The sequence below is a fragment of the Anticarsia gemmatalis genome, chromosome 30 (assembly GCF_050436995.1).
Source record: "Anticarsia gemmatalis isolate Benzon Research Colony breed Stoneville strain chromosome 30, ilAntGemm2 primary, whole genome shotgun sequence".
Classification (NCBI taxonomy): Eukaryota; Metazoa; Arthropoda; class Insecta; order Lepidoptera; family Erebidae; genus Anticarsia; species Anticarsia gemmatalis.
This window is the reverse complement of record NC_134774.1, coordinates 1,950,199-1,976,655: the sequence shown is the minus strand read 5'-3', so window position 1 is coordinate 1,976,655 and position 26,457 is coordinate 1,950,199. Positions and strand designations below refer to the sequence as shown.

The 26,457-nt window shown below is 37.5% G+C and overlaps 1 protein-coding gene across 1 annotated transcript in view; it reads left to right on the top strand.

Moving 5' to 3' along the window:
* Positions 1-26,457, top strand: part of LOC142985627 (uncharacterized) — a 53,880-nt gene that overhangs the window by 931 nt on the left and 26,492 nt on the right. The window lies entirely within an intron of this gene.

Here is a 26,457-nt window from a genome sequence, read left to right as displayed (position 1 = left end):
TACTCTAAAAGAAGCTGTAATTCTCATTAATAAAAGTTACATAAAAAGTAAAAAAATATTTCATTTTGGTTATAGTTCTGGCTTAATGATTAATTCAGCAACCACTCCTTATATTTACTGCATTGAGTAATAATATAATATTACTGTATATTTCACAACAATAGTAGACATATGAAATTGTACATATTCCATCTCTTTTCTGTCAACTACATAGAAAATAAACAAGAAAGAGATGTCACTATAAATGGATTTATTTCCTTAAGTCTTATGTGGCCTCCAACAACTTAATTTAGCACCTTAGTAACGATGCAAATAATTTTTCTTAAATTTTACATCATTTATGCAAATCTTTAAAAGTGAAGAGAATACCTACCTATATTTAATTGAAAGACAAGGCTCACAAATGTTTACCTTTGCCTCAGTTCAGACATATTCAAAGAAACCATTTTGCAAATGGCCGACTGAGTGCTAAATCTATGTTTAGTTAGATATTCCAATATATTTAACTGTTTACAACATAAATACAGATAGACATTTGTTTATAAGTGAATCAGATAACCTATTCTATAATGTAGTTCAAAATAAATCAGTGGAGAGGCATATTATTCATTGAATTTTACTTTTTAGAAAGAGGGATTGGGAATAGAGATTGTAGTCTTGTATATTAATGTGAATTTTGTTACATTTAAAGGTGAATGCTCTTTAGAGAGTGCATAGAACTGTTGTCTATGATATTACTAACTTATCCCTGTGGTTTTAACCACATAGATTTTTGTTACACATGGTAAGGCTGGATTGTAGCTAAAGATTGGATTAAAAATCAGTAAAATGTAGATTTTGGGATATTCTTCTCCTAATTTATACAAAATACTAGAGTTTACCCGCAACTTCGTCGGCCACCTGAATTTTCCCATGGAAATGCGTCATTTTCCCGGTGTAAAAAGTAGCCTATGTTCTTCCTCAGGTATCGAAATATCTCCATACCAAATTTCAAGCAAATTGGTTCAGTAGTTTAGGCGTGATTGAGTAATAGACAGACAGGCAGAGTTACTTTCGCGTTTATAATATTAGTATGGATAAAGTTAGCTTGGAAAATATTTCCCTTCTTAATACTGTCCCAGGAACATACATGCCAAATTTCAGCATCTTGCATTACTAGTAGTCAGAAGCTTGAAAGTCTGAAAACCAGTCTTACTGAGAGGTATTCTGATATAACCCAGGTAACTGGATTGTGGAGGTGCAATAGGCAGTTGCTTCATGTAAAATACAGGTATACAGCTGCATCCGGTGAGACTGAAAGCCGACTCCAACATACTTGGAAGAAAGGCTAGACTGATAATGATGTATCTAGAACTAAAGCTTGCTTAATTCACTGCTTATGTTGAGTGAGAGGAACAGTGCCTCGAGTCATTATTTTACTCTTATTTCAATTATTGAAAATAACATACATTATAGTTTATTAGTTACACTTTATTGATGTTTTTGTCATGTTTTCCTGTTACAAGTCGTTCAGAAGTTAATTATAGACTAACCTTGATTAAAAGCTAAGCTATGAATATATTGACTGCGTCACATACATAATATCACGCCGTTTTCCCTTAGGGGCAGGCAGAGACCAAAGAACCCCACTTGGTACCCTCGAGAAGTTGGTAGAGATGTAAAAATCAAATCATTTATTCATTTAGGTCAAATGCTGACACTTATGATAGTCAATGATACAGAGAGTGAATTTACCGCCAGTTCGGAAGGTAGGGCCAATGAGAAGAGTTGCCAACAAACTCCTGGCCACTCCTTTTATTAGCAAAATGGTTTATGCAATTATGAAATGAGTATGCGGTTCACCCATTAACAATGTTAGTCCCATGAATTGGGAGCGAGCCTATTGCCATATACCGGGCACGTTATCAAACTCCGACCCGATAATCGAACCTCAAGTTCAGCAGTCAGATACACTACCGGCCGCCACTGAGGCATTAGCTCCAAATCGAAGTTAGTTGGGAGAGGCCGCCTTATAAAGACATACACAGATCATATCGGTGATGTCTTGAGAAAAGGTCAGGTGGTACTCGTAACCGACGGTCCTGTATGACAACATGTATGTATGTGAATGAAACAAGGGAAGTTTGTAAGGATCGTACCAAGTGACGTTCTTTGGTACCTACCCTGAAATGGCGTGATATAACGTATGTATGTACATCAAATTTCGCAAATAAAATGAATGAAATTATTTATATTACATGATTTTTAACTTTGACATTGGCAAAACCATTAAAAAAGTAGTTGCAAAACTGTCCACTTACAATAATAATAGACGATTGAAAGCCATTAAAGGATTTAAAAAAACATACTTGTTATTGTCATGACTGGTATTTCTGTCTCGCTCTTTCACGCGTCGTTCTGTATATGTCTATCTCGCTCTCTTGCGTAATGCTTCATTTCTAATAATAGGTTGTCTGATCTTTTTATTTCATTCAGAGGTTTTGTTCTCACTATGTCTTGTTTTTATGAACATACTAGACGCCGCCCGCGACTTCGTCCGCGTGGAAACCCTTCCCGTGTAAATCCCGATCCCTCGGGAACTCCGGGATAAAAAGTAGCCTGTGTTATTCTGGGTCTTCAGCTACCTATATACCAAATTTCATTTAATCGATTCAGTAGTATTTGCGTGAAAGAGTAACAAACATCCATACATACATCCTCACAAACTTTCGTATTTATAATATTTGTAGGATTAGTTCAGTTATGTCTTTCAAAAAAGTCAGGTGCTACTCGTAACCGGCGGTCCTGTATGACAACATGTATGTATGTATGTGAATGAAGCAAGGGAAGTTTGTAAGGATCGTACCAAGTGACGTTCTCTGGTCTCTACCTGCCCCTATGGGAAAAATACGTAATTTTATGTATTTAAGTATGTAGGTATAACAAGTTCAGAGATCATATTTTTATTGCAATTGTTCAGTAAATACTCCTACAAAAAGGACTTTTTGACAGATCAGAGAACAATATCGATACCTCAAGTTAAGATACGCTTACCGAGGTTGATCAGTGGATGGGTGACCGGATTATACAGTCGCTGCATGTAAAATATAGGCATTCCGAGAAACTGGAAGCCACTTAATTTATTATGTGTGGTTCGAACCCGAGACACACCAATAGCCGCGTCCAGACTAAGCGAAAATGACTTTTCCAAGTGATGTGTGTATAAGAAATAATTATCACTTGTTCCAACGGTGATGGAAAACATCGTGATGACCGGTTACGATTTACCGATTGACAAAATTTGTACATTTGGAAGACTATTATTTATTTGTTTTTGTCCCAAACATTTATTTGTCTCCATTTCAAAGATATATTTAAATTAAATTCTCCTTGCACTTTGAGGAAAGTCACAAGGTTTATTAAAGGTTTTTAGTGCTTATCATAAAATTCCATATACTTCGCTTATGGTACATACATAACTAGCTGACCCGCGCAACTTCGCTTGCGTCACATAAGAGAAAATGGGTCATAATTTTCCCCGTTTTTGTAACATTTTTTACTGGTTCTTTGCTCCTATTGGACGTAGCGTAATGATATATAGCCTTCCTCGATAAATGGGCTATCTAACACTGAAAGAATTTTTCAAATCGGACCAGAAGTTTCTGAGATTACCGCGTACAAACAAACAAACAAACTCTTCAGCTTTATAATATTAGTATGGATATAATAATAATGTCCTAGCGCCGGCGGTCAGTTTCATTGAAACTGGCCAACTGTGCTGTTAAGGTGGTCACCACTGCCATTGCGTCGGGAAATCGTGACTTCGATTCCCACACGGAACAATTATTTGTTTAATCCACAAATAGTTGTTTCGGGTCTGGTTGTACTTTGAGTCCGTTGTTTGTATGTTTGTAAAAGTCCCCGCGACACAAGAGGAATTATAAGTGCGGGAGTTGTCTTTAAAACAAAACAACAGATCTATTTTATTATGGACTCGGGAGTAAGTCCACTAATCACGCCGGGTTTTTATAGTTATTAAAAATGCCACAAATTCGTCGTATTCCGTATATTTCTCTTTTCCTCAATTAAAATAAATTTCTAAGCGTATTCCTGAAAATATTCAGTATGTGATACAATACAACCTTGGCATAATAATAGAATATTTGACACACCGGTTGAAAAAATAACATTGTCTATGGAAACTACTGCGAATAATATTTGCGTAATCAATTTTGTGTTTAATTTTGCATTAAATTATAAAGTACTTGCAACTTGTCCCACATTTACACGTGTATTCTAAGGTATTTACCTAAAACTATTTATTTCAGTGAAAATATGCGATTTTCTTTTGGCTCGAATGATTGAGTTGGAGAATTTTTCTTCATCGAAATATCTTATGGCCAATTTTTCTTTACAGTTTTGACAAATTATGTGTTGAAAAATTGCCAAAAATGATTAGTAACGTAATATAAAGTAATCTTCCTATACCATTTAGTGAAGAAATAATTAATTCTGACTTATTGTTAGGTAAAATTTAGACAGTGATTTGAACATTTTGTACAAAATTTACAAAATAAAGGACATTTTAAATAAAATACTCGTCACTATTTATCGAGTTATCCGACACGCCCGATCATTATCATAAAACTGGCTTTTTTGCACATACAAAAACATATACATTTTATATAATAATATGTATGTTTAAAAACAGGTCCTAAAATGCAAGACGTATTTTCCGCACTGCAATATTACGATTGGCATCTCAGTATGTTGCGTGGCATAGAGTAATAGAACGTGGGCAGCCGCCATTTTAATCTGTCAATGTCAACAACAAATCGAGTTTTTTGCGCGCGAAATTTATTGTTTTTTTTTTATGAGATTTTATTGCAAAATCGTTTAAGTTGTTTAAAATCAAGGCTTTTGTTTCAATTTAAAATTAATTCGAAAAGCGACCTTTGATTTATACAGTTTTTGCTTAAATATAGGCTTATTTCTCTTTGTCAGATAATCTTATGTCACGATTTGATATACTTTAAAAACTAGTTTCTTATCAGTCTTACTAATTACGGGAGGAGACCCTTGCCCAGCAATGGGACAGTAATTGGTTATATTTAATTAAAAACTCTACACTGACTCTGTAAATAAATTATAAATAAAATACATAAGTCTTCTTCTTCTTCTGTCGTGTCAACGACTCACCATAATGCATAAATACATTTATATTTATTTATGTAGTTATACAGTTGTTGACCAGAACTTGGCGACTTCAATTGCGTTATCCGTCGCCAAGTTAAGGTCCTCAGTTGTGCAGGTTGTGGGACACAGAGGGCACTGGATCAGATGTGCCATGGTTTGTGATGGGGCACCGCAGTCACAACTGCTTCGACTAGCCAAACCCCATTTACACATAGTGTCTCGACAGCGGCCCGTCTCGGCTCGCAACCGGTTTAGGGACTTCCAGACAGCCCACTGTCGGTCGTGTCCAGGTGGAAGGTGCTCCGCTGGCTGGATGAAATCAGATGGAGGTGTATGCCCTTCGCGCCAGAGCCTCAACCGCGCTTCCCTTGGGTGGGAGTTGATAGGTTCGATGACACGTAGAAAACTTTTGCGGCTCTTGAGACGTACTTCGGGCATAATATGATTATGAAGCGGATGGCGTAGTACATAAGTAAATTTAACCCATTAATGTCTTACTGCTGGGCAAGGGTCTCCTCCCGTAATCAGGGAGGAGTTAGGCCTTAAGTCCATCACGTTGGCCAAGTGCGTGTTGGGGATTAAATAAATTGATTATTTTTAATCGAAGCTCGGAGGCTGGTAACGTGTCCGATATATTAGAATAGGTTATTTATTACTTGCCCTCTAATACATAAGACTAACATACTAAATTGCAAAAATGGCTGCATTTGATACACCTTCGGCTATCACATGTATGATATTATGTATGTATGTACCCTAAGTAACAGAAACTCTTTGGTCACGGGACTCAGTAAATACTGAACGGGAAATCCTGCGTACTCTAAGCTAGTTTTTAATACTGGCAACCTGCCAATGTTTGTAAGGAATCCCTTTAAAACCTATTAGTATTTATAACTACAATTACTATGCAGTCAACATAATAAGGACATGAGGGTTACTGAGATGAATATAAATAAATCATCATCAACTACATCATCAGTCTTTCTACCAACTATGTTGGAGTCGGCTTCCAGTCTCACCGGGTGCAGCTGAATACCAGTATCTTACATGGAGCGACTGTCTATCTGACCTCCACAACACAGTTACCTGGGTTATAACATGCCCCTCGGTAAGACTAGTTGTCAGACTTTCAAGCTTCTGACTACTGTTAACGACTGTCAAAGAACTTAGAAAATGACAGCCGGGACCCACAATTTAATGTGCCCTCCACGGAACTACGCATCTATACTAATATTATAAAGCTGAAGAGTTTGTTTGTTTTTCGATTTGAAAAATTCTTGCAGTGTTAGATAGCCCATTTATCGAGGAAGGCTATAGGCAATAATATAACATCACGCTAGGGCCGTTAGGAGCGGAGAAGCAACGAAAAATGTTACAAAAACGGGGTAAATTATGACCCATTCTCTTTTATGTGGCGCAAGCGAAGTTGCGCGGGTCAGCTAGTGTATAATATGGTCCCCCATCTACCAAACAACTAAGCCACGAGTTGGTGCAAGTGACAATTAATATCAAATTACTATACTGTTATGATTATTATTATGTTTTTACTTTCTTTATTCTTATTCACCTGTATCCGTAGTTTTTAATGTTTTGTTATCTTGAATGTTATTTTTTTTTAAATGTATATAGTCTCATTTTATATGTGAATGTCGGTTGTCCCGTAATTGGAAAATGTGACAGCCTTAGTAATTAAGAAAATATTTGATTGTATTTATACTCGCATTTTCTGTGGGAAAACCATAATAAATAAATAAATAAATAAGAGAGAATGAATCAAAATTTTCCCCGTTTTTGTAACATTTTTTCCTGGTACTCTGCTCCTATTGATCGTAGCGTGATGATATATGTATAGCCTACTAGCTGACCCGCGCAACTTCGCTTGCGTCATATAAGAGAGAATGGGTCAGAATTTTCCATATTTTTGTAACACTTTTTACTGTTACCTACTCTGCTCCTATTGGTCGTAGCGTGATGATATAAAATATGCTTTTTTTTCACGAAAAATATTCTCAAAATTACTTATATCTCTTAATTTATCGAAGTCGCGCTAACGCATATCCGCCATTAAAACAGTTGCCATGGCAACGGAATTTTGTTAATTCAATGTCATTATAATATTTATTTTTCGCGACTTCGTTGAATTTTCTGAATTTTCCCGGGAAATGCGTCATTTTCCCGCGGTAAAAAGTAGCCTATGTCCTTTCTCGGGTATCAAAATATCTCCATACCAAATTTCATGCAAATTGGTTCAGTAGTTTAGACGTGATTGAGTAGCAGACAGACAGACAGACAGACAGATAGACAGACAGACAGACAGACAGAGTTACTTTCGCATTTATAATATTAGTATGGATAGCCTTCCTCGATAAATGGGCTATGTAACAATGAAAGAATTTTCAAATCGGACCAGTAGTTCCTGCGATTAGCGCGTTCAAACAAACAAACTCTTCAGCTTTATAATATTAGTATAGATTGTAACTTTTGAGAGCACAAGTCATTTTAAACTAGTTGTTTTGAAACAGGTACACGTGTAACTTGGATCGAGTAACGGTAAAACATCTGTACGTGATCACATTACTATTATCTTCGACTCAACAACCTTAGCCAATGCAAAAAACCGGCCAAAAGAGTGTTGGACTCGCAGGGCTCCGTACAATTCGACTGAAATCCTACTAATATTATAAATACGAAAATTTGTGAGAATGGATGTATGGATGTTTGTTACTCTTTATCGCAAATACTACTGGACTGATTACGATGAAATTTGGTATGTAGGTGACTGAAGACCCAGAGTAATACATTGGCTACTTCTTATCCCGGAGTTCCCAAGGGATCGGGATTTACACGGGAATAAATAAACTAGGTGATCCGACAAACTTAGTTTTGCCATACAAATTAAATAAAAAATACTGTCACTTAGGGATATAAAAAATGACGTTGGCCGAACCTCAGACCTACTCAATATGCTCACAAACTGTCATAAGAATCGGACCAGCCGTTTTGGATAAGTACGGTAACTAACATCTATACTAATATTATAAAGCTGAAGAGTTTGTTTGTTTGAACGCGATAATCTCAGGAACTACTGGTTCGATTTGAAAAAATATTTCAGTGTTAGATAGCCCATTTATTGAGAAAGGCTACAGGCTATATATCATCACGCTACGACCTATAGGAGCAGAGTACCAGTAAAAAATTGGACCAATTCTCTCTTATGTCAAATATTTTGGGACAACTCACACACGGTCATCTGATTCCAAACTAAGCAGAGCTTGTACTGTAACTAGATAACTGATAAACATACTTATATACCTCTAAATACAGACTTATATAGAAACATTTACAGCCTCTTAGCTTTCTCGCGGGCAGAAGCCTTAAAAAATAATCTTTTTCTGTTTTTTAGTTTTATTGTTATAGCGGCAACGGAAATACTTCATCTATGGAAATGTCAACTGTCTAAGTATCACGGTTCATGAGATACAGCCTGGTGACAGACAGCGAAGTCTCAGTAATAGGGTCCCGTTTTAACCGTTTGGGTACGGAACCCTAACGAGTCGCGGTTTACAACCTCTATGGTCCCTTAGATTTGATTTTTGGAACGCAATAATTTAATTTTTGTAACTGCGTTCGCCATTTTGAGTTGCAGCTGAATGACTTTGGCAAACTCCGGGCTACTTAAACTCAAAGGTTGACTGACTGACTGACTGACATAGTGATCTATCAACGCCCAAACCACTGAACAGACCAAGCTGGAATTCTGCATGCAGGTAGATGTTATGACGTAGGCATCCGCTAAGAAAAGATTTTGATCAATTCTACCCCTAAAGGGATAAAATAGGGGGTGAAAGTTTGTATTAAACTTTGTCAATTTTAAACCGATCGGGCTGAAACTTTGAACTACTATGACGTAAACATTCCCTAAGAAAGGATTTTGATAAATTTCATCCCTAAGGGACTAAAATAGGGGTTGAAAGTTTGTATAAATATTCTTAAATTTTCGACTGATTGAACTGAAATTAACCTAATATCTCACATAGGATACTTTTCATTTCGGTAAACCTTTTCACACGAACGAAGTCGCAGTGGAAACTATTAATATTATAAATGCGAGAGTTTGTAAATATGGATGTATGTTTGTATGATTGTATGTTATCTATACTATACTAATATTATAAAGCTGAAGAGTTTGTTTGTTTGTTTGTTTATTTGAACGCGCTAATCTCAGGAAGTACTGGTCCGATTTGAATAATTCTTTCAGTGTTAGATAGTCCATTTATCGAGGAAGGCTATAGGCTATATATCATCGCGCTACGACTAATAGGAGCAGAGTAGCAGCAAAAAATGTTACAAAAACGGGGAACATTATGACCCATTCTCTCTTACGTGACGCAAGCGAATAATAGTATAAATGCGAAAGTTTGTCAGTATGGATGAATGTATGTATGTATGTATATTATTCTGATATAAATGGTTTCTATTCAACATAATAATTACTCATGATATTCATAATATAGGCAGAAAATTTTATTATTTTATGTGGTTTCCTGACACATTTATAATGTAGACGTTAGGTACAACAATATGAGAGATAATATAAACTTATTATTATTAACTAAACAATAGCAAGATAAAAACGAATGTTATTTAATTATGTATATTAAGTAGTGCTAGCCGAGTAGTTTAAATTGGTACCTCCCACGCAAGTGGTCGCAGGTTCGAACCCGAGGCAACACACCAATGACTTTTCGAAGTTATGTGTGTATTAGAAATAATTATCACTTGCTCTAACGGTGAAGGAAAACATCGTGAGGAAACCTTGTATGCCTAAAATTTGTTTAATGCATTTTTTGGAGGCATTCAAAGTCCCCAACCCGCACTTGGCCAGCGTGGCGGACTCACGGCCTAACTCCATCCCTCATTTGGGAGGAGATCCTTGCCCTGCAATGGGACATTAATAGATAAATAAATAATAAATTTAACCCATTAATGTCCCACTGCTGGGCAAGGGTCTCCTCCCGTAATGAGGGAGGGGTTAGGCCGTGAGTCCACCACGCTGGCCAAGTGCGGGTTGGGGACTTAATAGATATAAAAAAAATGTTTAGCGAAAATTTATTCAATTCTCTTGACAATCAATTATTTCTAGGGTTATAGAAGAGATCGATCTCTCGGGTTAAGCTACGCTTGCCGAGGTTGTTTTGTGGTACCAATTAAACTGGCTTAACCGAATATCGGCTAAAGAATATAAAATTATATATGCCAACTGTTATTGTCAGTAGACATTTATATAAACGTTCATATACCGGAAGAAACCAGTCAAACCAGTTGAATAAACACAAAATTTTATTAAGCCTTTGTTCTCTTCAAATTCGTATAATTTATTCATTAACAAATGAAATAATATATTTTGACTGGGGTATGAAAATGTTATTCTTCTTTTTATATACATAATATCACGCCGATTACACGAAGCTGTAGGCAGATGTATGAAAAACGTTTTGCTATTGAGAATACTAGCTGACCCGCGCAACTTCGCTTGCGTCACATAAGAGAATGGGTCAAAATTTTCCCCGTTTTTGTAAAAAATATTACTGGTACTCTGCTCCTTTTGGTCGTAGTGTGATGATAAGCCTTTCTCCTTTGTCGGATATCAAAATATCTCCATACCAAATTTCTTGCAAATTTGTTCAGTAGTTTAGGCGTGATTGAGTAGCAGACAGACAGAGTTAGTTACTTTCACATTTATAATATTAGTATGGATATCACGCCGATTACGAGAAGGTATAGGCAGAGCTGTATGAAAAACATTTCGCTATTGAGAATATTATGGAAGGTGCAATTTTGGCGCAGTGGTTAACGTGGTCACCTCGCCGCAATAACCGTAGCGCCGCGTGTGGCGGCCTTGAATCCCACCCGGGACTAATATTTGTGTGATGAGCACGAGTATTTGTTCTGAGCCTGAATATTAATGTATCAATATAAGTATGTATTGACAAGTATATAAGTATGTTTATCAGTTATTTGGTTACAGTACAAGCTGTGCTTAGTTTGGAATGAAATGACCGTGTGTGAGTTGTCCAATGATATTTATTCATTATCAATTTACAAAAGTTCGTATGACCTCAATTCGTACTGAAATTTTCAAAAATGACTGTTTATTTTAGCCAATACAGTTATGTAACACGATCTCCCACCTGTACTTAATTCTTTAATCATTATCTTATCAATGATAACAAGTAATAGGTGATAAGTGTTATCAGTATTCGGCTGTCAACGTGACAACAATCATTGTAGGTAACATTAACACTTCCTCAAGCAAAAACAAACTTTATTCTTTGTAATAAATAGATAAAAAGCCCTTTCTTTAGTCGTATAGTTAGTGGTCAACCTAGTGTCAAAGTTGTTCAAGCCGCCCGAAGGCTGTTAACTTAATTGACAACAACCGGTACTGACTTTTTACTTGCCCCCCATCTATGGAATGATCGCCTCAAGGTTAGCTTAACCCTCAGATCCTTTTCCGACCGGTGAGCGCAACTGGCAATCGGTATATAACCTACTAGCTGACCCGCGCAACTTCGCTTGCGTCACATAGGAGAGAATGGGTCAAAATTGTCCCCGTTTTTGTAACATTTACTGGTACTCTGCTCCTATTAGTCGTAGCGTGATGATATATCCTAAAAGCTTCCTCGATAAATGGACTATCTAACACTGAAAGAATTTTTCAAATCGGACCAGTAGTTCCTGAGATTAGCGCGTTCAGCCAAACAAACTCTTCAGCTTTATAATGTTAGTATAGATTAGCACTTCCTCAAGCAAAAACAAACTTAATTCATTGTAATAAATAAATAAGAAGCCCTTCTTTGTGTCATATGGTTAGTGGTCAACCTAGTGTCAAAGTTGTTCAAACCCGAAGGCCCTTGAAATGGCTTAACGACTGTTATCTTAATTGACAACAACCGAGTCCGACTTTTTATGTGCCACCCAGATGCCCAATTGAAATACCACTATGTGGTCACCCATCTATGGAATGACCGCGCCAATGACTGGCTATGGCTATATAACCCATTAATATCCCACTGCTGGGCAAGGATCACGGAATAAGGGAAGAGTTAGACCTTTAGTCCACCAAAACCTGGCTAAATGTGGGTTGGGGACTTTGTATCGTGACTTATATCGTGTTATAACCCAGGTAACTGTGATGTGGAGGTCCGATAGACAGTCGCTCCATGTAAAATACTGGTATTCAGCTGCTTCTGTGACTGGAAGCCGACTCCAACATATTAGGTCAGGGAAAAAGTCTTTTCGCATTATAGTATGTATGAACTTGTAACAAAATGTCTTTGGCTTCAAGAATCACAAATGAGTACACGGTTCATTAGGTTTCTTTCAGTGAGCTCGTGAGGTACCCAAATATCGAGCTTTTTTGTGTGGAGAAAAAATTTTATTACAAGTTCATACATACTATAATGCGAAAAGATCTTTTCTCCGACCTAATAGTTGGAGGAAAGGACAGATTGATTGTTAATTTAGTACATAAAAAGACTCTCTACATATATGTTAAACTAATGACTATGATAATTAAAACAATCACTAATTTCCGCTCAATAAAATTATAACGCCACATTGCAAATTTTCATTTCTTTTTTTCATTTCATAAAGAGTTGCTAATCCGATTCAATATTTTATCCTAACTGGAAATATTGTACTAGTAAACTTTTACCGATTGTCGGCCACACCTATAGATAACCTTATCAAAGTGATGAAGGATTTCGCGAAAACATCACCTCCATAGATTAACTGTGCAAAGTGTACTAACTTTTTATTTTATTAGTTAGTTGTCAACCTAGTGTCAAAGTTGTTCAAGCCGGAAAGACTTTTGACGTGGCTTAACGACTGTTATCTTAATTGACAACAACCGGGACCGACTTTTTACGTGCCCTCCGAAGCACAGAGACGCTCTGCTCAAATGGCATAAGGCGGTAACCTATCTAAAGAATGACCGAGTCAAGCATTGCTTAACCCACTTATCGTTTACCGACCGGTAAGCGCAACTAGCTATGAGCGCCTCGTAATAGTGTAAACTTAAACTATTACTAATTTTATAGTCTACTAGCTGACCCGCGCAACTTCGCTTGCGTCGCATAAGAGAGAATGAGTAAAAATTTTCCCCGTTTTTGTAACATTTTTTGCTGCTGCTCTGCTCCTATTGGTCGTAGCGTGATGATGTATAGCCTATAACCTTCTTCGGTAAACGGGCTATCTAACACTGAAAGAATTTTTCAAATCGGACCAGTAGTTCCTGAGATTAGCGCGTTCAAACAAACAAACAAACAAACTCTTCAGCTTTATAATATTAGTATAGATTTTGTTGTAGTCTAACTAAATTAGTATATTTTAATAACAATTAATAGTTATTTATAACCCAAATCTATTTATTACATAAATTAACATTATGTCTCGTATATAATGATTATTTAATGATTTCGACCCAGAAATGTAAAATTAGATATTTATGAGTTTGTAATTTGTCTTACGTTTTTTTGTCGCGGTGACTTATACAAACATACAAACAACGAATACAGTAGACCGATCCGACAAATATATTAGTTACGTCTGGGATTCGAACCCACGACCTCCTGACACCGTGACAATGGCGTTACGATCGCCTTAACCATTGCTCTACGGAAGCCATCTGTAGGCAGTTTTCTTATGATACATAGCTGACCCGCGCAACTTCGCTTGCGTCACATAAGAGAGAATGGGTCAAAATGTTCCCCGTTTTTGTAACATTTTTTACTGATACTCTGCTCCTATTGGTCGTAGCGTGTTGATATATAGCCTATAGCATACCTTGATAAATGGGCTATCTAACACTAAAATGTTTTTTTCAAATCGGACCTTTAGTTCCTGAGATTAGCGCGTTCAAAAAAACAAACAAACAAACTCTACAGCTTTATAATATTAGTATAGATTATCCCTCTTATTCATAAACACACTATAAACCCATTTTAGTTAAAAAGCTACTATAATATGTTTCCTCTCTTTCATTTTGCTAAGGAGTGAAAGAAACAAAACACTTTATAAACCTTCCATAACTTCATATATGTTTAATGTTTATGAAAAAGAGGGTATATTTATACCTATGCAAAATTATCTTAACACAGGTCATTAAAAAGGTCAGCTTAGTTAATCTATATTATAATCAAGGGAAATTCCGTACAAACATAATATTTAATACTATTGTACAAGTCAGAAGAGAGCCTTGGAAAGCAAGATTTATCTATATCTAAACTAATATTATAAAGCTGAAGAGTTTGTTTGAACGCGCTTATCTCAGGAACTACTGGTCCGATTTGAAAAATTCTTTCAGTGTTAAATAGCCCATTTATCGAGGAAGGCTATAGGCTATATATCATCACGCTTCGACCAAACGGAGCAGAGTACCAGTAAAAAATGTAACAAAAACGGGGAAAATTTTGACCCATTCTCTCTTACATGATGCAAGCGAAGTTGTGGGGGTCGGCTAGTAAATAATAATAAAATAATAAATATAATAAATATTTTTGGACAACTCACACACGATCATCTGATTCCAAACTAAGCAGAGCTTGTACTATGGTAACCAGACAACTGATAAACATACTTATATACTTCTAAATATATACTTATATAGATACATTAACATCCAGGCTTAGGACAAATATTCGTGCTCATCACACAAATATTTGTCCCGGGTGGGATTCGAACCCTCCACACGCGGCACTATGGTTATTGCGGCGAGGTGACCACTTAAACCACTGCGCCAAACGTGCAGTGCCCTATTATTTTTGTTTCTTCTGTCTTTAATAACAAGCATGATCTACAAAGACAATTTACACAACCGGTTGTCTTTTCCAATAAACTCGAGGATTATTTACCATTTATTATTTTTGCGCGATGGGAATTCCATCATGGCCGGCTTTAACCTTGAAATTAACCGTTATTACATTATGTTTATTATTTATAAAATGATACTAATATTGTAAGCACGTGGTTGAGAAACTCTTCGAGTTCATAGGTTAAGCTACGCTTGTCGAGGTTGGTCTGTGGATGGGTGACCATGTTTAACGAAACGAGTCTTTTGATCGTATGGTTAGTGGTCAACCTAGTGTTAAAGTTGTTCAAGCCGCCCCAAGGACCTTTGACGTGACTTAATGACTGTTATCATAGACAACAACCGGGACCGACATTTTACGTGCCCTCCGAAGCACGGGGACGCCCAGCTCAAATACCACTACGCGGTCACCCATCTATGGAATGACCGCGTCAAGGTTTGCTTAACCCACAGATCGTTTACAGACCGGTGAGCGCAACTGGCTATGGGCGCTTCATATTTTTCAATGAAATAACATAATAATAGTCACGTGTGACAACCACATGTTTTACTTGAAGATAATTTATACAAATAGTCTTAGATAATAATCTACAATAGTATTTGAAGCCGGTATTGTGTCAATATTTTTGTACTGACACATACATATTAAAATCTCTTTTTAATACAGTCAATCTGGGTAACTTTGAATCATTTGGGTAACATTGACAGTGGGAATTATGACCTATGTGTGTTCGGTAGTGTTGGTAGCAGCTCCTTACATCATCAAAGATTTATACCCAATAGAAAGATTGTTAAAATTAATTGGCGATTACAAAGAGTGGCCAGGAGTTTCTTGCCAGCTCTTCTCATTGGCCCTACCTTCCGAACTGGCGGTAAATTCACTCTCTGTATCATTGACTGTCAGTGTCAACATTTGACCTAAATGAATAAATGATTTTATTTTGATTTTCATTTTGCGAATGTTACCCAATGATAAAAGTTTGCATAACTAAAATAAACCTTTATAAATTGTGTTGGTTTCGTATGAAAAAATAATCGAAACTAGTTCAAATTCCCACTGTCAATGTTACCCAAATGATTCAAAGTTACCCAAACCCAGGTTGACTGTAGCTAAATTGATAGTTAAGTAAAGTAATTTCAGTCCCACTGTCGGGCATGGAAATAAGTAAAGCTTTTACAGTCCCACGACTGGCCAAATGTCTTCTCCCGCGTTGAGAGGGGTTATTCAGGCCTGAAATCCACCACGCTAACTGACTTTGCATTCCTTCAAGAACTGTGTTAAACAACTGTCAGACATGTCATTCATCACGATGTTTTCCTTCACCGTTATAACAAGTGATCAATATTTCTAATACAAACAAAAAAAAACAGCGTATTTATGTTGATATTATCATAATAAATTATATTAGTCTAGCCTTTCTTCCAAACTATGTTGGAGTCGGCTTTCAGTCTTACCGAATGCAGCTGAATATCAATATTTTACATGGAGCGACTGCCTATCTGACCTCCACAACACAGTTACCTGGGTTATAACACGATATCCTTCAGTAAGACTGGTTGTCAGACTTTCAAGTTTCTGACTACTGTTAACAACCATCAAAGATCTTTGAAAATGACAGCCGGGACCCACAATTTAACATGCCTTCCAAAACACGGAGGAACTCAATATGTATAAAATGGACACCCATCCACAGAATAACCTTGGCAAGTGGAGCTTAACCTCAGAGATCGATCATTGTGGCTGTTGTTATCTAAGCCACGAGCTCCTGCTGTTGATATTATCATAATTATCGCAATTAAGATATTTGATAAACAAATATTGATAAGTTTTATACTAATGTTAGACTCTGCGGCGTGACGTTCCGATTTTCCGAGATAAATTACTCTATTTCCTTAAAGACATATGTATATACTTTAGATATAAAATAAAATAACTTAGACTTTGACTGTCTATTTGGCGCAGTAGGTAGTGAATGCGACTGCCCGGGCTAAAGGTCTCAGGTTGGAATCTAAATGGACGAAAAGTATTTTCTGGTATTAACGTCTTAAAACTCTCGCGACTAGTACACATAATATTATAATGTAACGGGCTTTAAACGTGATTGAAAATTAAAGGTAAATAGGATACCTTATTTGTTTTTCTGCTTAGTTTGGAATCAAATGACCGTGTGTGAGTTGTCCAATAATATTTATTATTATTACCCGGCGTTTCGATCGAATTACATCGACCGTGGTCACGGGCTGACTTTTCCTTTAATTTTCAATCGCGTTTAAGGCCCGTTGCATTATAATATTATCCTTTCTGGGATTTCTGTAAAAAAAATCTGACTTTGAAAGTTGATGTTGATAGACCTCCGTGCCCCGGAGAGCACGTAAAGCCTGACCTCTCACTGGTCGTGTGCACCGTCCCAACGGGTTATTAGAGTGATGTAATAGAGAGTGTACCTGTGTATTGTACACACACTTGGACACTATAAACAGAGTCCTGCACAGATAGCTGGTTTCATTTAAATAGCTTTACTTGACACGAAATTGACGATTCAAAACTCTCTCGATTTACACGTGTTTGCAGGTTCGAACCCGAGGCAACACACCAATGTCTTTTCCAAGTTATGTGTGTATTAGAAATAATTATCGTCACCACCTGATCGTCACCACCTGATCACGACTTGGAATTAAATGTTAACAATCGGGTTATTACAGATAGCCTAGGCGTAGCTCAAACATTTAATAATTATTTTTCTGACATACCAGTCATTACGACTAGTTCCTTAAATTCCTCTACCGCTAAAGCAGGATCATTACTTAGGAGCAATGTGGGTCAGTGCAACGTCTCATTTTATTTTAAGCATATAAACCCCTCTGACGTAATCAGAGTATTCAAGTCGCTTAATTCAAAAAATACAGCGGACTTGTGGGGAATTTCTGTAAAGTTACTTGAGAGTATTATCGCTGAAATAGCGCCTCACTTAGCTGCAACTTTTAATCGATGTGTAGATGTAGGTGTGTTTCCTAATTTAATGAAACACAGTAAGATAATTCCCTTGTTTAAAAACGGATGCAAAAGTGAGCCCAGTAACTTTAGGCCAATATCCATCTTGCCTGCTCTTAGCAAAATATTTGAAAGGGCTATATTAGAGCAATTAGAGAGCCATTTCAGTTTGTACAATTTACTCCACAGCAAACAGTTTGGCTTTACAAAGGGTCGATCTACCATCGATGCAGGGGTCACACTTATTAGGCATATTTTCGATGCCTGGGAGATGTCGCAGGATGCTATTGGGGTGTTTTGCGATCTCTCCAAAGCGTTTGATTGTGTTGACCACAATACTCTTTTATATAAACTTAAGTACTATGGAATTGGGGATATGGCACTTGACTTACTTGCATCCTACTTGTCTGAGAGAGTGCATTATACAGACATAAATGGGTCAAGATCCACTGGATCTGCGGTTAGTCTCGGGGTACCACAGGGCTCTATCCTTGGTCCGTTCCTTTTTCTGGTTTATATTAATGATTTGCCACATCAGGTACAGGATCTGTGTGATATCGTACTATTTGCTGATGATACGTCGCTCATATTTAGAGTAGATCGTAAGAAAACTGATTTTGACGATGTAAATGGTGCTCTTACACAGGTTCTCAATTGGTTTACAGCCAACAATTTGTTGCTAAATTCAAAGAAAACTAAATGCATTAGATTTACCATGCCCAACGCTAGGAATCTAGGTACGAACGTAGTTCTAAATGGTGAGGTATTAGACATGGTCAATTCCGCAACCTTCCTAGGTGTAGATTTAGATAACAAACTTCAATGGGGCACCCAAATAACAAAGCTCGCGGGCAGGCTCAGCTCCGCAGCCTATGCAATAAGAAAGGTAAGACAGTTTGCTGGTGTAGATGCGGCAAGACTGGTTTACTTTGGGTACTTTCACAGCGTTTTGTCCTACGGTATTCTACTTTGGGGCAGGGCGGCTGATATAGACACAATCTTTGTAATTCAAAAAAGAGCAATTCGCGCTATTTACGGCTTAGGAGCGCGGGACTCTCTGCGGGAGGTATTTGGGAAAATAGGTATACTGACGGTGGCATCACAGTATATTTTTGCGAATTTGATGTTCATCAAACAAAACATTAATTCGTTTACTAAGAATAGTGACATTCACAACATTAATACCAGAAATAAGCACAAATTGGTAGGTCCCTGCAATAGATTGCAAAAAGTACACAACTCATTTGCAGGTCTTGGTGTTCGGTTATATAACAAACTCCCTAGCAGTGTTATGGATCTTCCCCAACAAAAATTCAAAGTGTTTATTAAAGATCATCTTATTAAAAGGGGTTATTATAAGGTTGACGATTACTTAATGGATAAGAAAACATGGGATTAGTTAATTACGCGTTCTACACAAATCGAGATTAAATATTTATATATTTATATTTATATATACATCTTTGCATTGTATAAACATTAATCAGTCATTTCAACTCTGTAACAGAGAGGTATTGCACGAGTCTCAGTGGTATTCATTATCTTTTTTTTCATTGAAATGGTGGGCTCCCATGCCAATGGTTCGTCATGCTCACTAAAATGTCATTGCTTGCGGCGGCGTCGTGTGCCGGGTCACCCCCTTCCCTCTAATATGTGCGAAGGGGGTGATGGCTGGTCCACGCGTCATACTCGTGAACGGGTGCTGCTTGGGGTGACTGGTCGTCCTGGTGTGGTGACTGCCATAATTTTAAAGTAACTACGTTTCACTAACTGTACTTCCTTTACCACAGTATGCTCTTGAAATGCCTCTTATGATTTCATTACTTATATTATTATGTGGGTAGATGCTCCCTTCATGCTTCCAATAATATTTATATCTTGTTTATTAGCACCTTAATATATTGATTTAATTTATGTTATGACCAAAGTGTGTTCGGTAGTGTTGATAGGTAGCAGCTACTTACATCATCAATGTTTTATACCAGCATAAATATTGTTAAAATCATTTGGCGATTAAAAAGAGTGGCCAGGAGTTTCTTGCCAGCTCTTCTCATTGGCCCTACCTTCCGAACTGGCGGTAAATTCACTCTCTGTATCATTGACTATCATAAGTGTCAGCACTTGACCTAAATGAATAAATGATTTGATTTTGATTTTTGATTTTATCACTTGTTCCGACGGTGAAGGAAAACATCCCTGAGAGTTCTTTAGAACAGTTCTTGAAGGTATACAAAGTCCCCAACCCGCAGTTGGCCAGCGTGGGGGACTCAAGCCCTAACCCCTCCCTCATTAAGGGAGGAGACCCTTGCCCAGCAGTGGGACATTATATGAGCTTAGCCTTTCTTCCAAGCTATGTTGGAGTCGGCTTCCTGTCTCACCAGATGCAGCTGAATACCAGTGTTTTACATGGAGCGGCTGTCTATCTGACCTCCACAACACAGTTACCCGGGATTTAACACGATACCCGTCGGTTAGACTGGTTGTCAGACTTTCAAGCTTCTGACTCCTGTTAACGACTGTCAAAGATCTTCGAAAATGACAGCCGTGGCAGTGGGACATTAATGGGACAATGAATTAATTTGGCTCGCAAATTTCGTCAGTCGTTCCGATAAAATATTTCAAATGTTTATTTTGATCTTTGACATTTTTAAATATTCTGGTTTGATTCGGAACTTATTTATTCACAGTTCAGTTACTAATATAAAATTAAAATTACTTCAAAAATATTTGTATGAAGGTTGAATAGTACCAAGTGGTTTTCTCTGGTCTCTGCCTACCCGTACGGGAAGAAGGCGTGGTTCTATGTATGTATGTATGTATGTATGTATGTATGTATGTTGCTGCGGTTGATCGCCTCCGTGGCGCAGTGGCTTAGGTCACCACGCCGCTACCATTGCGTCAGGAGGTCGTGGGTTCGATTCCCACATGGGAAAATTATTTGTGCGATCCACAAATATTTGTTTCGTGTCTGATTGTACTTTGTGTCCGTTGTTTGTATGTTTGTAAAAGTCCCCTCGACACAAGAGAATTTTTTAGTGCGGGAGTTGTCTTAAGGAAAAATGTTTGTTTATAAAGTCTCGGCGACTAGTGATCTACGTAGGAGTTTGTTTATAGTGTGTTGTGTACAATACACAGGTACACTCTCTATTACATCACTCTCATAGTGCGGTGGGACGGTAGACACGACCAGTGAGAGATCTGGTGTAGGACTAACATTTCAGGCTATTACTTAGAGCTTTTCAAATGAAAATATTTTTTGGTTTAACTCGGGGTTTGAACCTGCTACCTTTGTGCTTCAGTTACATATATAATACAATGTGCCACTGGAGCAGTGAAATTTTGCTTGTTTGTTGTTGTTTGTCGTATGGTTAGTGGTCAACCTTGTGTCAAAGTTGTTCAAAAGCCAATTAAATAGTAAATTTTCATGGTAGTGCATGAAAACTAACTGATTTTTATGAAATTGGGCACACAGATATTTTATAACCTGGGGTTAAAATATAGAATTCTCTTCACCTCGGGAAATCTTTTCACACGGACGAAGGCGCGATAGTTTGTCATCTATATTGCATTAAACCGGTAGCGTTTCTACTTTCATATCATTATGTTGGCAGCATTGACGCGTTGAATAAGAAAATACTCTCTGGTTCCGGGACTACACGCTTTCTTTATACATTTAAAGTATTTAAACTTTACACCTAAATAGTCCATTCAAATGTAATTTTTTTTAGACTAGTCTCCTCCCGTAATGAGGGAGGGGTTAGGCCTTGAGTCCACCACGCTGGCCAATTCGGGGTTGGGGACTTTGCATACCTTCAAGAACTGTTCTAAAGGACTCTCAGGCATGCAAGGTCGTATCACGATGTTTTCCTTCACCGTTGGAACAAGTGATAATTATTTCTAATACACACATAACTTGGAAAAGTTATTGGTGTGTTGCCTCGGGTTCGAACCTGCAACCACTTGCGTGGAAGACAACAAGTTATACCACTCGGCCATTATTAGATACATTTATTTTTCAAAATCGAAAGTGCCATAGACAATTTATTTTTAAATCAACAATCATTGCTGCCAACATAACAAATACATAAAAATGTCTATTAAAATGTGTGCGTCATACGATTAGAACCGGTTACTAGCAATCAGGCGACGGACGCATGTTATAGCAACTGCATACTTTGCATAGCTACTTAGCAAAATACTGGCTATATGAATGCTGTTCTGGCCGAACGGCGGCCAGTTTCATTCAAACCAGCCAACTGTGCAGGACTTTGTTTATAGTGTCCAAGTGTGTGCACAATACACAGGTACACTCTCTATTCCTTCACTCTCATAACGTAGTGGGACGGATAACCGACACGACCAGAGAGAGGTCAGCCGCAGGACCGACGGCTTTACGTACTCTCCGAGGCACGGAGGTCTAAGACCTCAACTTCCTATTTCCGGGCAATCTCTGAGAATTTATAATAGAAAATCTCAGAAAAGTCTTTTTGGCATGACCTAGGATTCGAACCCGAGACATCTCGCGCGGCAGTCGCATACACTGCCGACCGTTTGGCTTACTGGCTATATAGATCTATAATAATACTAGCTGACTCGCGTAACTTCATCGCATAAGAGAGAATGGGTTAAAATTTTGCCTGTTTTCATAACATTTTTGACTGGTACTCTGCTCCTAATGGTCGTAGCGTGATGTTATATAGTCTCTAACCTGCCTCAATAAATAGACTATCCAACAGTAAAATATTTATCAATTCGCAACAGAAGTAAATGAGATTAGCGCGTTCAAACAAACCACAATTTTATAATATAAGTAAGTAAATATAGAAATATATACGGTCTATCAAAACCAGTTATTTAGCAATAAAAAGGATATAACATGAGGCCTGTTATTCCCGATAGTGTAGACATAAATGTATGAAATAAACATACAAACAACGGACACAAAGTACGACCAGTCCCGAAACAACTATTAGTGGATCGCACAAATAATTGTTCCGTGTGCGAAATCGAACTTACGTCCTTCCGAAGCAATGGTAGTGTCGTGGCGACCACCTTAACCACTGAGCCACTGAGGTATTAAATATTGTCCAATTTAGTCCAGTTGTTCAAAAGTTATGCGAGTGCATACATTTTAGTGATTCATTTTTATTTATTAATTGTTTATATAATATAACTAGCTGACCCGCGCAACTTCGCTTGCGTCACATAAGAGAGAATGGGTCAAAATTTTCCCCGTATTTGTAACATTTTTTACTGGTACTCTGCTCCTATTAGTCGTAGGGTGATGATATATAGCCTATAACCTTCCTCGATAAATGGACTATCTAACACTGAAAGAATTTTTCAAATCGGACCAGTAGTTCCCGAGATTAGCGCGTTCAAACAAACAAACAAACAAACTCTTCAGCTTTATAATATTAGTACAGATATTAGTATATGATTGTTACTATTTATGTATTAGACCGACAAATTTATCAAACTAGCAAATATCTGACGTTTTTCAGCACTCCCGCCAAAAAAAGTCAACAATGTTACCACAACAATGCCCACAAAAAATGTTGCCATGCAAAAAAAACCGCGAGACGGTAGCGTGAGTGCTACTAACTGTTTAATAAAACCGCTTTGGTAATAAATTAACTACACATGTTAAAGTTATGGTTAATTAACATTCGTATAAAAGTGGAAGTAGGCAGGAACTTTCTTGAAACACGTGTATATTAGGTAGTTATTTGAGGAGCTCGTGGCTTAGTTAACAACAGCCGCGCGGATCGATCTCTAAGGTTAAGCTACGCTTGCCGAGGTTGTTCCGTGGATGGGTGACCATCTTATACATATCGAGTTCCTCCGTGTTTCGGAAGGCACGTAAAATTGTGGGTCTCGGCTTTTTGAAGATATTTGACAGTAGTTAACAGTCAGAAGCTTGAAAGTCTGACAACCAGGCAGTCTTACCGAAGGATATTGTGTTATCCCAGGTAACTGTGTTGTGGATGTGGAGGTGAGATAGGCAGTCGCTCCATGTAAAACACTGATATTCAGCTGCATCCGGTGAGACTGGGAGCCGACTTCAACATAGTTGGTAGAAAGGCTAGACTTTTTTGGACCAAGCGGCGTCCATAAGTCTCTGCCTATGGCAAAAAAAAGCGTGAATTTATGTATGCATGTATTTGTCTGTGTGTGTTGGTGTGATTGTATGAGACAGCAGTCAAAATTTCAATTGATTTATTCGCTCACTGTTTAATGCTATATTAGAGCCAATAAAAAATATATTGGCAAACTCATTCTTAATAATTGATGATAGAAGAAGCTTGCAAACAATTACTGATTACGTCCATTCGTTTATAAAATGATTCAACCATTTTAGATTATTATTTTCGCACGCAGGTTTCTTTCCTTTCTTTTAGTTTTTAACCGGCTACAAAATAGTAGGAGGTTTTCAATTAGTCTGTTTTTTATGAGGAGTAATGATTGCCGGGTGGTTTGAACTTACGCCCCCTACGAAAATAAGTGTTTTTTTTTCTCCGATTAAATAAAATAATAATCTATTAATGGACTCAAGGCCTAACCCCTCCCTCATTACGGGAGGAGACCCTTGCCCAGCAGTGGGACAGTAATGGGTTAAATTTATTATTAATTATTATTATAATCTATTAATGTCCCACTGCTAGGTCTCCTCTCGTAATGCGGGAGGTGTTAGGCCAGGGTGAATACCAGTATTTCACATGGAACGACTGTCTATCTGACCTCCACAACACAGTTATCTGGGTTATAACACGATACCCTTCGGAAAAACTGGTTGTCAGACTTTCAACCTTCTGACTACTGTTAACGACTGTCAAAGATCTCTGAAAATGTCAGCCGGGAACCACAATTTAACGTGCCTTCCATAACACGAAGGAACTCGATATGAATAAGATATTTAGTAAAATCAAAATCAAATCATTTACTCATTTAGGTCAAATATTGACACTTATGATAGTCGTTACAATTACTTAATCTACCACTAGCTCGGAAAGGGGGTAGAGCCTTATGCACCCATCCACGGAACAACCTTGGCAAGCGTTGCTTAACCACAAAGATCGATCTTTGTTTCCATTGTTACTTGGTCACGATCTCGTCTTAAGTCTAGTTTAAAATCATCAATTGTCATCGATAAAACCGTCTCCCAACAAGTAACGCAAAAGGAAAACAACGCAAAAAAACGCGGGCGTTGCCGCCATATTGTAACGCATACAAACTAACACGCTATCTCTGTCTATACTACTGTGTAAGACAGAGACAACAACATACAACTTTCATAACAGCCTTGCGAATATAAATTCGCATATATTGAGTAGTTTTACACGGTTATTTAAACGGATTTTGAAGGGATTTAAAATTATGTTTATAACCAACAACATTCCTTTTTTTTTCTTTTTTTAAAAGACAACTCCCGCATTAAGAATTGCTCTTGTGTCTCGGGGACTTTTTACAAACATACAAACAACGGACACGACGCACGACCAGACCCGGAACAATGTTTTGTGGATCGCACAAATAAGTGCTCCGTGTGGGAATCGAAACCACGTCCTCCCGACGCAATGGTATTGGCGTGGTGACCTAAATCACCACGGAGGCGTCAAACATTTTATTTTGACATTTCGATTCCCACTATTAAACGCTTTTTTTAATCTATTATTATTATTATGGTTGAGTGACAAATACTTGTATTAAGATTAATGTCCCACTGCTGGGCAAGAGTCTTCTGCTAGAATGAGGGAGGTGTTACGCCTTGAGTCCACCACGCTGGCCAAGTGCAGGTTAGGGACTTAACATTTCTTCATGAGCGGTAGTTTATCTATTCAATAGCGTTTTTTTATGTGTTTAACCGCTATTGAATAGACAAGCTACCGCAAAATGTACTCAGAAACCGGGCATTAGACAAGATATCATCACAAATTTTTCTTCATCGATATAGCATGGAAAAATTTGGCTTAACAAGTTGAATTTCATACTATCTCGTTTTCTATCAGTTACGCTTCCAAACACTTAACCACAAACCTTCAAATAGGGCCATATTCACATATTTTTACTCCACATTAATACCACAAGGACATCGCATAATAAAATAGGTATATAAATAAAAAAACACACGGTTTTTATTGTCAAAAAAATATCACGTTTTCTTAAAAATACAAGTTTTGTAAACTGCTTATAAAGACTATCAATTATCATATTGTGGTTAAACATTTGTATTTAGCAAAACGTTCGTCGCTCCCGCGTCTGTCCCTATGTATGTATGTATGTATGCTTACATCTTTAAAACTACGCAACGGATTTAATATAATATGTGATTCAAGAAGGTTAAAGACCAGAGAACGTCACTTGGTACGATCCTTACAAACTTCCCTTGCTTCATTCACATACATACATGTTGTCATAC